Raw genomic sequence first — 13,765 nt, 5'->3', positions numbered from 1 at the left:
CTCAGCCTGAGACTCATGGTAACCTGGTGTTGTCCTTGCCACAGGACCTGTCCCCATTATTAGATGATCCTGGAAATGGAAATCCAGTCCCCTAATGATTCCATTTCCCACTCTATGGGGGAAGGATCTAGAATAAGATAGACAGTTCACACCTGTCCTGCATCCTACTCCCCCTCATGCTTCTGGGAGAATGAGTCCTGATCGTCTATTACTCAGGGGGCAATCATCCTCTCAACGTGGATCATTGTGGTAGGCCTGGTGTCTTACTCTGTCATTCCATGGCATGGAGGGGGCCAATCCATTTGGTATCGTAAACCAGGCACCAGGCCATTCCCAAGGGTGTGCTTCATCACAGCAACACAACTTTCTGTGTCTTGCTAAAGGGGCCTGGCTTGCCCTTGCTTGTACCCACTAAACATCTCATTTTCCACCCAGAGAAAGCTGCTTTGCTGACTGGGACACACATAGTGACCATTCTCCAGAACAACATAGGCTGTTGAGCTCACAGAGAGCTGTTCTTCTCCTCCACCATGGGCCTGCCATGGCACAGCCAAGATAAACCCCAAGTGCTGGGAAGAGCCTTCCGGTTGTTATTGTATTCATTATTTCATTGTTGCTGTAGTTTGTCCTGCTGCTGCAGGAAAAGTTTTTAAAATGGTGTAATTAGAATGTGGGGCTATTCTGGTATGCTGGGATGGGTTGTAGGATACACATACCTGAGAACAGTAACTGAGGCATACCCTGAGAATGGCCTTGTATGGCAGATGCATCTGAATATGTGTTTCCAGCTAGGAAATCTGGGAGTGGCCACCCTGGAGATTCGGTCCTTGTCTATGAGGAATATTTGAGCCCCCGACCTGTCCTGTGGGATTGAAGTCCTGAGTTTTGTGTTAAATAAAGTTTGCCTGTGGAGGTTATTAAGGGTAGGGTGTTAAGTAAAAATGCTGTATAACCTGCATGCTGTTCGCAAGTGGTTGCAGTTCTCTTGTCTATCCTGCTGGCACTGAGCTGCACAGTTATCTTGCCCAGCGTGACACCCCTAGCCTGTATGTAAGGTGGGTGCCTTGTCTGGCCCACCAGCTCTAGGCTGTATGTAATGCAGATACCTTTTCCAGCCTGCCAGCATCGAGCTGTTTCTGCACAACAGTTCTCCTGCCCAGCTGATCACCACTGGACTCTCCCCTGCGTGGAAACCTCTACTAAACCCCATGTATCATTTGCTGATGCTGAGTCTCTTCCTTGACCTCTTGAACCTGGTGACTTCTTCATTGTGATTAATGAGGTTTGGCACAGGATGATGTTATAAAGGTGAAAAAAATTCAGTAAACATTATTATAAAGAAAATAAAGCTTTAAAAAACAGCTTCTCTGGAAGCCATCATTCTCAGCCATCTAACACAAGAACAGAAAACCATACACTGCATGTTCTCGCTCATAATGGCCGTTGAACAATGAGAACACATGGACAGGGAGGGAAACATTGCACATCAGGGCCTGTCAGGGGATTGGGGCTGGGGAGGCATATAATTAGGAAAAATACCTAATGTAGATGAGGGGTTGATGGGTGCAGCAAACCACCATGGCATGTGTAACAAACCTACACGTTCCGCACATATACCACAGAACTTAAGGTATAATAAAAAAATAAATGAATAAACAGCTTCTATTGGTTTCTTACTCTTCCTTTTCTCACATCCCTAGTGTGCTTCCAGTGATCACCCTTCCAATTAACTTGCGCTAACTCCAGCCTAGCCCTAAACCTAAACTTGCACTTACGTCAGGCATCATAATAATACAATATAAAACAAACTCTAAACCTTTCAATGAAAGAGATATACAACATATAGCCAAAGATTAAGATCTCTTGTATTTCATGGTTGAGGCAAATATAATTTTCTTATTATTATACTATTATACTATCATAATCACGTCCATCATAGAGTCATAAACAACAATCAATCAAACAGCCCTTTAAGCACACCTCTGAAGAACGGGCATGTCATTTGCATATGCAATAAATTCTTTTGTGTGTAGACTGTATTTTGAACTTGAGGATTTTGGTAACACCTGTTCTAGTGCGCAGAGTGATGGCTTTTTTGTCAGATCTTGTAAAACTGCACAGGTAAAAACTGCCATTCCCAATCACATTCTCGTGTGTCTTCCTGTGCCTAAAGAGATGTTTCTTCATAGAGTGTCCATAGGATAGAGTTCTGGTCAATAAAGTTTAGAGTGAAGTTCCTGGAAAGGATGGCCTTCTCTGAATTAAAGAGAAATGGCTTCAAACCTAATTCCTTATGTCCTATTAGCTTTACATTTTCTCCTCATTGCTGTTTGGAATATGGTTTAGTGTCTACCTGTAATAACTGTGCATTCATCTAAAGATATAAGTAATTATTTTCTTCTAATCTATAACTGAGGTCAGAGTCTTGAGGACCTTCTTCCAGAGCCTCAGTAAATGTATTGAATCTAGGTAAGTTCAGGTGCCAAAGGTGATTACCCTTATCAGAGCCGATTACCCTTACTTTGTCTCCTGCTAAGTTATGAAGGTTTGGGGAGTTCCTTTTGACCCCCAATAAAACTTGTTTAATCCTAAATGGGTTTTGGTGTGAAGAGTGCTAGCATTCCTTCACTATCTTATTGAAAACAAACTGGTATTCAATAAGACCACTGCATTATGGCATCAGGTCTGGGATGCTACCTATTCATAGTGAGATTAAGACAAATACACATATTATATTCTCATACTATCCAATAGTCTTTTCTTGATACAGCTGAACACAAACTTGTAGCTACACAATGAGATGCATTATTATATTTCAATTGTACCAGTATTAAATGTGTGAGCAAAATCTGCTACCCAACTTCATTGCATCTATTTCCAAATTTTACACTTGACTTTCTACTCTAGACAGGCTGGGTGAAAGCAAAACATGGACTGTGAAAGAACTTGGGAACTTTCCTGCTAAGTCCTGGGTGAAATGTTTGAGTATGAAATGCTCACTGCATCTGACTGGCCAACTGCTTCCCCACTTTTGCTAGTTCGTCTCACAGAGCCAGGACCACAGGACTATACTGATCCATAGGCTGAGTGGAAGTCAGGAAGGGCCCTGCCACCTGTGGATCAGCTTCCCAGGAAAGTCACCTATCTACAGTGGATTAAACCTAACTTGAGGTGATGTTTTGGATCAGCACCTGAGATACTAGAGTTTGAGCAACTGCAGCATCTGCCAATCCTGCCTTGTACAGTCTCCCAAAGGCATCATCACCCCCAACAGCTTGTCTGACAACCTAACATTTTTTTTTGTACTTTAGGTTCTGGGGTACATGTACAGATCATGCAGGAATGTTGCAGAGGTACACACATAACAATGTGGTTTGCTGCCTCCATCCCCCGTCACCTGCATCTGGCATTTCTCCCCATGTTATCCCCTCCCCCAACCTCCCCACCTCCTGCCGTCCCTCCCTTGGCCCCTCTGAACAGACCCCAGTGTGCGATGCTCCCCTCCATGTGTCCATGTGCTCCTATTGTACAACACCAGCTTATGAGTGAGAACATGCAGTGTTTTATTTTTCTGTACTTGTGTCAGTTTGCTGAGAATGATGGTTTCCAGATTCATCCATGTCTCTACAAAGGACACGAACTCATCATTTTTTATGGCTGCATAGTATTCCATGGTGTATATGTGTCACATTTTCCTTGTCCAGTCTATCATCGATGGGTATTTGGGTTGGTTCCAGGTCTTTGCTATTTTAAACAGTGCTGAAATGAACATACTTGTTCATGGGTCTTTATAATAGAATGACATATAATCCTGTGGATATATACCCAGTAATGGGATTGCTGGGTCAAATGGAATTTCTATTTCTAGGTCCTAGAGGAATCGCCACACTGTCATCCACAATGGTTGAACTAGTTTACATTCCCAAAAACAGTGTAAAAGTTTTCCTATTTCTCCACATCCTCTCCAGCATCTGTTGTCTCCAGATTTTTTAATGATCGCCATTCTAACTGGCATGAGGTGGTGTCTCAATGTGGTTTTGATTTGTATTTCTCTAATAATCAGTGATGACGAGCATTTTTTATGTTTTGTTGGCCTCAAATAAGTCTTCTTTTGAAAAGTGTCTGTTCATATACTTCTTCCACTTTTGAATGGGTTTGTTTTTTTCTTGTAAATCTGTTTTAGTTCTTTGTAGGTTCTGGATATTAGCCCTTTGTCAGATGGGTAGATTGCAAAACTGTTTTCCCATTCTGTTAGTTGCTGGTTCATTCTAGTGATTGTTTCTTTTGCTGTACAGAAGCTCTAGAGTTTAATTAGGTCCCATTTGTCTATTTTGGCTTTTGTTGCCAATGCTTTTGGTGTTTTAGTCATGAAGTCCTTGCCTATGCCTATGTTCTGAATGGTATTGCCTAGGCTTTCTTCTGGGTTTTTATTGTGTTAGGTCTTATGTTTAAGTCTTTAATCCATCTGGAGTTTATTTTAGTGTAAGATGTCAGGAAGGAGTCCAGTTTCTGCTTTCTGCACACTACTAGCCATTTTCCCAACACCATTTATTAAATAGTGAATCCTTTCCCCATTGCTTGTTTTTGTCTGGTTTGTCAAAGATCAGATGGTTATAGATGTGTGGTGTTGCCTCTGAGGCCTCTATTCTGTTCCATTGGTCTATATCTCTGTTTTGGTACCAGTACCATGCTCTTTTGATTGCTGTAGCCTTGTAGTATAGTTTGAAGTCAGGTAGCGTGATGCCTCCGGCTTTGTTCTTTTTGCTTAGGATTGTCTTGGCTATACAGGCTCTCCTTTGGTTCCATATGAAATTTAAGGTGGTTTTTTCCAGTTCTGTGAAGAAGGTCATTGGTAGTTTGATGGGGATAGCGTTTAATCTATAAATTACTTTGGGCAGTATGGCCACTTTCACGATATTGATTCTTCCTAACCATGAGCATGGAAGGTTTCCCCATCTGTTTGTGTCCTCTCTTATTTCATTGAGCCGTGGTTTGTGGTTCTCCTTGAAGAGGTCGTTTACATCCTTTGTTAGTTGTATTCTTGGGTATTTTATTCTCTTTGTAGCAATTGTGAATGGGAGTTTGTTCTTGATTTGGCTCTCTGTTAGTCTGTTATTGGTATATAGAAATGCTTGTGATTTCTGCACATTGATTTTGTATGCTGAGATGAAGTTGCTTATCAGTTTAAGGAGACTGTGGGCTGAGATGATAAGGTCTTCTAAATATACAATCATGTTGTCTGCAAATAGAGACAATTTGACTTTCTCTTTTCCTAACTGAATACCCTTTTTTTGTTTTGTTTTGTTTTTGTTTTTGTCTTGCCTAATTGCTCTGGCTAGAACTTCCAATACTATATTGAATAGGAGTGGTGAGAGAGGGCATTCTTGTCTAGTGCCAGATTTCAAAGAGAATGCTTCCAGTTTTTGCCCATTCAGTATGAAATTGGCTGTGGGTTTGTTGTAAATAGCTTTTATTATTTTGAGATATGTTCCTTTGACACCTAGTTTATTGAGAGTTTTTAGCATAAAGGGGTGTTGAATATTGTCGAAAGCCTTCTGTGCATCTATTAAAATAATCATGTGTTTTTGTCTTTGGGTCTCTTTATGTGGTGGATTACGTCTACAGACTTTTGTATGTTGAACCAGCCTTGCATCCCCAGAATGAAGTCTACTTGGTCGTGATGGATAAGCATTTTGATGTGCTGCTGCAATCGGTTTGCCAGCATGTTACTGAAGATTTCTGCATCTATGTTCATCATGGATATTGGCTTAAAGTTTTCTTTTTTTGTTGAGTTTCTGCCGGGTTTTGGTATCAGGATGATGCTGGTCTCATAAAATGATTTGGGAAGGATTCCCTCTTTTTGTATTGTTTGGAATAGTTTCAGAAGGAATGGTACCAGCTCCTCTTTGTATGTCTGGTAGAATTCCGCTGTGAATCTGCCTGGACCTGGACTTTTTTTGGCTGGTAGGCCATTAATTGCTGTCTCAACTTCAGCCTTGTTATTGGTCTGTTTAAAGTTTCAACTTCTTCCTGATTTAGGCTTGGGAGAATGCAAGTGTCCAGGAATTTATCCATTTCTTCCAGGTTTACTGGTTTATGTGCATAGAGTTATTTGTGGTAATCTCTGATCGTAGTTTGTATTCCTGTGGAGTCAGTGGTGATATCCCTTTTCTCATTTTTTATTGAATCATTGGATTCTTCTCCTTTTTCCTTTTTATTAATCTGGCTAGTGGTCTGTCTATTTTGTTGATCTTTTCAAAAAACCAGCTCCTGGATTTACTGATTTTTTGAAGGGTTTTTTGTGTCTCTATCTCGTTCAGTTCTGCTCTGATCTTAGTTATTTCTTGTCTTCTGCTAGCTTTCAAGTTTTCTTGATCTTGCTCCTCTACTTTCAATTTTGACGATAGGGTGTCGATTTTAGATCTTTCCTCACTTCTCTGGTGGACATTTATTTCTATAAATTTCCCTCTAGACACTGCTTTAAATGCGCCCCAGCGATTCTGGTATGTTGTGTCTTCATTCTCATTGGTTTCAAAGAACATCTTTATTTCTGCCTTCATTTCATTGTTTATCCAGTCGACATTCAGGAGCCAGTTGTTCAGTTTCCATGAAGTTGTGTGGTTCTGAGTTCTAATTTGATTGCACTGTGGTCTGAGAGACTGTTTGTTATGATTTCCATTCTTTTGCATTTGTTGAGGAGTGATTTACTTCCAGTTATGTGGTCAGTTTTAGAGTAGGTGTAATGTGGTACTGAGAAGAATGTATATTCTGTGGATTTGGGGTAGAGATTTCTGTAGATGTCTATTAGGTCTCCTTTTCCAGATCTGAGTTCAAGTCCTGGATATCCTTGTTAATTTTCTGTCTCATTGATCTGTCTAATATTGACAGTAGAGTGTTAAAATCTCCCACTATTATTGTGTGGGAGTCTAAGTCTCTTTGTAGGTCGTTGAGAACTTGCTTTATGTATCCGGGTGCTCCTGTATTGGGTGCGTATATATTTAAGATTAACTCTTCTTGATGCATTGATCCTTTTACAATTATGTAATGCCATTTGTTGTCTCTTTTGATCTTTGTTGGTTTAAAGTCCATTTTATCAGAGACTAAGATTGCAACTTCTGCTTTTTTTTCCTCTCCATTTGCTTGATAAATCTTCCTCCATCCCTTTATTTTGAACCTATGTGTGTCATTGCACATATGATGGATTTCCTGAATCCAGCACACCGATGGGTCTTGACTTTTTATCCAGTTTGCCAGGCTGTGTCTTTTGATTGGGGCATGTAGCCCATTTATATTTAAGATTAATATTGTTATGTGTGAATTTGATCCCACCATTTTGATGCTAGCTGTATGTTTTGCCTGTTAGTTGATGCACTTTTTTCATTGTGTTGATGGTCTTTACCATTTGGTATGTTTTTGGAGTGGCTGGTAGTGGTTGTGCCTTTCCTTTAGTGCTTCTTTCAGGAGCTCTTGTAAGGCAGGCATGGTGGTGATGAAATCTCTCAGCAATTGCTTGTCCTTAAAGGATTTTCTTTCTCCTTTGCTTATGAAGCTTAGTTTGGCTGGATATTAAACTCTAGGTTGAAAGTTCTTTTCTTTAAGGATGTTGAATATTGGCCCCAAATCTCTTCTGGTTTGTAGGGCTTCTGTGGAGAGATCCACTGTGAGTCTGTTGGGCTTCCCTTTGTGGGTAACCCGACCTTTCTCTCTGGCTGTCCTTAGCATTTTTTCCTTCATTTCAACCCTGGTGAATCTGACAATTATGTGCCTTGGGGTTGCTCTTCTGGAGGAATATCTTTGTGGTGTTCTCTGTATTTCCTGGACTTGAATGTTGGCCTGCCTTGCTAGTTTGGGGATGTTCTTCTGGATAATATCCTGAAGAGTGTTTTCCAGCTTGGATTCATTCTCTCCATCACGTTCAGTTACACCTGTCAATCGTTCATTAGGTCTTCTCACATAATCCCATATTTCTTGGAGGCTTTCCTCATTTCTTTTCCTTCTTTTTTCTCTATTCTCTCCTTCTGATTTTATTTCATTGAGTTGATCTTCAATCTCTGATATCTTTCTTCTGCATTTTCGATTCAGCTGTTGAACCTCGTGTATGCTTCATGAAGTTCTCATGCTGTGTTTTTCATCTCCATCAAGTCATTTATATTCTTCTCTAAACTGTTTATCTTAGCATCTCATCTAACCTTTTTTCTAGGTTCTTAGTTTGTTTGCATTGGGTCAGCACATATTCGTTTAGCTCTGAGAAGTTTGTTATTACCCACCTTCTGAAGGCTGTTTCTGTCAATTCATCAGATTAATTCTCCATCCAAGTTTGATCCCTTGCTGATGAGGAGTTGTGATCTCTTGGAGGAGGACATGCATTCTGGTTTTTGATGTTTTCATCATTTTTGCACTGGTTTCTTCCCATCTTAGTGGCTTTATCTACCTGTGGTCTTTGTAGTTGGTGACTTTCAGATGGGGTCTCTCAGTGGACATCCTTTTTGTTGATGATGAAACTGTTTCTTTCAGCTTCTTAGTTTTTCTTCTAACAGTCAGGTACACAGTGAACATATCTATTGATCCATCAACCTCTGTTTTTGAAACATACAATTAAATTATTTTATTGTCTGAACTTTGGATTATTCTTCATAATAAACGCCCTGATTTAGAGATTTAGAGAAATGTATACACCAGTGTGAGTTTCTTAGTTCTTTCTAGGGTGATTAATCTGATTTTTATTTTTATTTTCATTTATCAAATTTTCAGAGGTGATTTTTAAAATTATTTCCCACATTTATTGCACCTGTAAAGTTTCTTTCCAGAAAACTCTCTGGTATTGTTTAAGGTGTAAATTTTGGATGAAGGTCATTCTACAATTATTTCATTTGTAGGGGTTTTCACTCATAGGAATTATCTGTTGAGTAAGATTAAAGAATCAAAGGCTTTGCTAACTGCTTTATAATTTTTTTCCAGTCTAGTTACTCTGGTGTCCTGTATGGTATATAGCTGTACAAAGGTCTTTTCAAAATAACTATGTGCATGAGATTTTTCTTCAGTACTTATTTTCTAATGTTGAGGGAGTTGTGAGCATGAGTTGAGGGGTTTGCCACATTTTTTATGTTTGTAGTTTCTCTCTGCTATTCTTTTGTGTTGAGTAAGGTTTTGCACCTTTTTTTTTTTTCTTGAGATGGAGTATTGCTCTGTCACCCAAGCTGGATTGCAGTGGCACAATCTCGTCTCATTGAAACCTCTGCCTCCGGGGTTCAAGCAGTTCTCATGCCTCAGCCTCCCAAGTAGTTGGGACTACAGATGCCTGCCACCACACCTAGCTAATTTTTTTTGTAGAGATGGGGTTTCACTGTGTTAGCCAGGATGGTCTTGATCTCCTGACCACATGATCCACCCACCTTGGAGCCGTACTGGAGCAGCAGGTCAACGCACTCCTGGCTGGCGGCCTGCTGGGCGTCGGCCAGTGCTGTGTTCCCGTGGGCATCTCAGGCCATGACGTCCACCCTGTACCAGATCAGGAGCTGTGCCAGTACCACATTCCCCTTGCAGCAGGCCAGATGCAGCGCTGTACAGCCATCTCTCTCCTTGCAGGTCTGAGAGGCTGCATCCTGAGTTCACCTCATCCTGGGAGCCGTGTCAGCAGCAGGATGACCATCTGTAGGTCCTTGGAGGCAGTGGCCTGCAGCAGATGCTGGCCCAGGGACAGCTCCAAGTAGAGAAATGGGGCCAGAAGAGGTTCTGCTTATACTTGGCATGAATCCAGTGTTCCTTCTCTTCCCTTATGGAGTCTACTGAGGGTTTTGTTCGTCCCTGGCTGCTCTCTTCCCAGACACTGTTGGCTAGCTCGTTCCCGATGGACCACATTACCCTGAAGAGCTCGACTGGCCAGTCATCCAGGTCCAGAGATCGGACTCGGGAAGGGTGGGTGCTAAGATTCCAGTGGATCCCTGAGGACTCGATGCACATGAGGGCTCCGAAGTTCAAACTGGCCCAGGTAGGATTCTGGGTCTCACAGTCCACATGGCAGGAGTTCCCGGGCACGTTTCACATGGACGTGGTTTCATGGTCATGGCCATGATCTCGCTCTGGCTTGTCAGCTGGGACTTGTTCTTGCTGCTCTCACATGACTGCAGGCTGGCCAGGATCTGGCTCTCAACTTGAACCCAGGCATCCCACTCTTCAAACGTCATGGCTTCAAAGTGCCATGTTGGGTAGTGAGGGACACAATCATAAATTTTAAGTTGTCTTCTTGTTCTTCAGCAGTGCCAAACAGGCCATGGCTTTTAAGTTCTTGGTGCTGTTCTTCCTTCGGCGCCTTTCTGGTGGTGTAAGGAAAGGGAGGTGGGTCGAGTGTGGGGCTGGTGGTGCTGGAGATACTGCGACTGAAGCATATGGAGTCACCCAGCCCCTTGTCTGAATTAAGTGAGATGGGTAAAGGGCTCACGAATAGGCCACTGGTTTTAGGACTGGAGATGGGCGTGCAGGCCCATGTGGCTCAGGGTGGCCTCTTCCCTGGAATTTTCACGGTAGTGGTTAGGAGGTTAATCTCCTTACTATGACGATTTTGGATGTTATCATCTAAACGTGGGTAGTAAGTCAGCACGCCAATGTCACACAGGGTGACATATTTTTTTCCATTTTTTCAGTGATTTGCCATTTTGCTTAGACAACATGCCCTGTTTAATTGGGATGGCTCAGCTTCTCCTGACACTGTCCAGATGACTCTCTAAGCCTTTCTTCTCTTTGTTGCTCCCTTTCCAAGAGGTGAACAGGTTGAACTGGCATTTAGACTGCTTGTGAATGAGAGTGGGTGTGTTGGCAGCTGGAGGAACATCGATCCAAAGTTCCTTCTGGCTAGTGCTGCGAGCTGATGGAATGAAGGAGGAATAGGACACCTGTGCTCAACAGATGAAGAAATGGCTTGGAAAACAGTAGCGACTTGTGAAGTCCTATGAATAGCTGACAATTATCTTTTAGTAAGATATACTTTCAGCTGGGCGTGGTGGTTCATGCCTGAACTCCTTGCAGCACTTTGGGAGGCCGAGGTGGGTAGATAACGAGGTCAAAATTTCAAGACCAGCCTGCCCAAGACGGTGAAACCCCATCTCTACTAAAAATACAAACATTAGCCAGGAGTGGCAGTGTGCGCCTGTAATCCCAGCTACTCAGAAGCCTGTGGCAAAAAACTGCTTGAACCCAGAAGGTGAAGTTTGCAGTGAGCTGAGATCATGCCACTTCCCTCCAGTCTGGGCAATAGAGTAAGACAGTGTCTCAAAAAAAAAAAAAAAAAAAAAATTCAGTTTCTCAGAAGAAATGCAATGTCTCAAATAAAGATCCCCAGATGGTACACTGAGTTCCCCCAAATGAAAAGCTAGTTTGGATTCGACGACCTCACACTGAGTGCTATCAGTTAACAGAAGTCCTGCTTCCAAGTAATGCCAGGGGCCACCACACACTGGAGAGAAGCCTCCAGCAAAAGAGATCAAAACAACAGAAGACAGGAATTCATAAGACAAGTCAAAATTAGGAGTAAAACCTTAAAAACATCTTAAAACACTCTCAAAAACATATAAATTTCAATAGGATATTTAGAAGCAGAATAAAAAGACAAACTGAAAAATATAGAAGGAGAAAAATAAAAAACCAATGTACATATACTGGTCTAAGTAGCCTAGCATCTGAATGACAAGACTATCAGAAAAAAAGTAACAGAGAAAATAAAAAGATCCACAGGAAGAGATATTCTGCAGACTTACTAGCCTTGATAAAATGAAAAGATCCCACCAAGCTGTTGTGAAATTTCAGAGTCTTTCCTAGAGAGAGAAGCTCCTAAAAAGCTTCCACAGATACATAAAACCTGGTTATAAATAATGTATCACACAATGGTAATAGATTCAAGAACAACACTGTAATGAGAGCACAACTGCAAAATATCTTCAGAACCATAAATTTAGATTCAACCTAGAGGTTTACTCTCCATTGAAGAGGAGGGATTTTAAGACTGGCCAGATCTCTAAATATTTCCACCCAGGTAAATGTGTTCAAATACAACTAGAGAGAATAACAAGACAGAAGAAAACAAAGAATCTAGGACTCAGGCAATCCCACTCAAGACTGCAGTTACGTGAGATCACAAAAGATTTTAAGGAGACGGCACAGAAAAGTAGACATTGAGCTTATCTAGGGAAAGCCACTCTATATATTCAACTAGGATGACAAAAGCCCTAAAGTTGCCCACCACCCTTTTCCAAAAGGGAAAAAATGCGTTTCAGCAGATGAAAAATATCTTTGAAAGGCATGAGATAAATACTACAATACTGGGGGAAGTGGGGGGGGACCTGCTGTTAGAAAACAGGCAAACAAACGCAGTCAGAAAATTAGCTTCATGCTAAAAAATAATGGATGTGAAAGCAACCAGACCACTCAGAGGCTACTTACTGCATTTGGCTGGATAAATTAACATGGGCCTGGAAAAAAGGGAAGATTGAGGAGAAGTGCAGAAGTGCTCAGATGTCAGAACTATTTCAGAGAAAGAATGAAGGCTATGTAATGCACAGGCACAGTGAAAACACCGTATGACTTAGCAGTGAATAATATTTGCATAGTCATAAGCATGTACATATTATTGATTTAATTAAAGAGTATGCTACAATTGGAAGAAACAAAGGGAGAAAAACAAGGTCAGGGTGTAGCGAGGAAGGTATGCTTTCACCTGCTATGACAGGAAGTCAACAGACAGTACTGACAATTAACTTAGCTATTCTATTTTTGTTATTCCATGAACAATAAGATTAAAATTTAAAGCAGATCTTTATATCACAACCAGATCTTTATATCACAACTTAAATATCAGAAATCCCTAAACGGTAGACACACTAAGCCAAAGACATTTCTTGATAAATTTGGTTCATAGGAAAATAGAAGAGATTTAGAAAATCCACACAAAGAAGTCCATGCTGTCACTACTGGGTCCCCATTATAATTTAATAGAATCAAGAGAAACATACTTTTATGTCAAACTATCAATTTCTTAACTTTTTGACTGTTTACTTACATGGTTTGTATAGTTGCTTTCTCTATTTTCTTGTAATAAGAATGAAAAAAAAAAAAAGCAAAACTGGTCACTTCTGATACAAATACCACAAAATAAAGTAGTTGTTAACATCTTCCTGACTATTGCTATGTAAAATGAGTCAAAATTCCATTTTGATAATATTTTCAATAATTATACTTTAAATTATATGGCAAGACAAATCTCACAAGGTAAAATACAAAAACTTAGTTTTAATTTGACCAAGTTTACTTTTTGTTTCTATTACAAACGAATGAAAGAATACTCATGTACAAAACAAAACCAAAAGAAAACAAATTAGACCAGATGAAAAATTTAGCTAACAAAAAAGCTAACTGTTACATACCATGATCCATTAGTATTCTCTCATTCTGCATTTACACATAGCTTACTTTAATTATAAGAATCTAAGAGCTAACAGCTCTAAGAACTACTTCCTGGCCAAGCACCTATCTCTAGATGCACCAGAATCTCTGTAAGCATCTCCAATCAGACTTAGTGGTCAACTACTAATCTGTCACTAAAAACAAAACAAGAAGAGAATCTTTATACAACTGGAAAGTAACCTATCTTAAATTTAAATTGTAAAATGAGTGTACAAACCTAATTGGGCATGGTGACTGCAGCACAAAAAAAATCATTCTCTTTTCTAAAAAAAAGGCCAGAATAATAAAAGCTCCAAGAGGGACTTGGGCCATG

The 13,765-nt window shown here is 40.6% G+C and overlaps 1 pseudogene; it reads right to left on the bottom strand.

The window, feature by feature from the left end:
* Positions 1–2,167: 2,167 nt before the first annotated feature.
* The window catches only part of LOC116559063, a 15,255-nt pseudogene continuing 3,657 nt past the window's right edge, over positions 2,168–13,765 (bottom strand).

This window comes from Sapajus apella, unplaced genomic scaffold (genome assembly GCF_009761245.1).
Source record: "Sapajus apella isolate SASKATOON/1434 unplaced genomic scaffold, GSC_monkey_1.0 scaffold22, whole genome shotgun sequence".
Taxonomy (NCBI): domain Eukaryota; kingdom Metazoa; phylum Chordata; class Mammalia; order Primates; family Cebidae; genus Sapajus; species Sapajus apella.
This window is presented reverse-complemented; position numbering and strand designations above follow the sequence as displayed.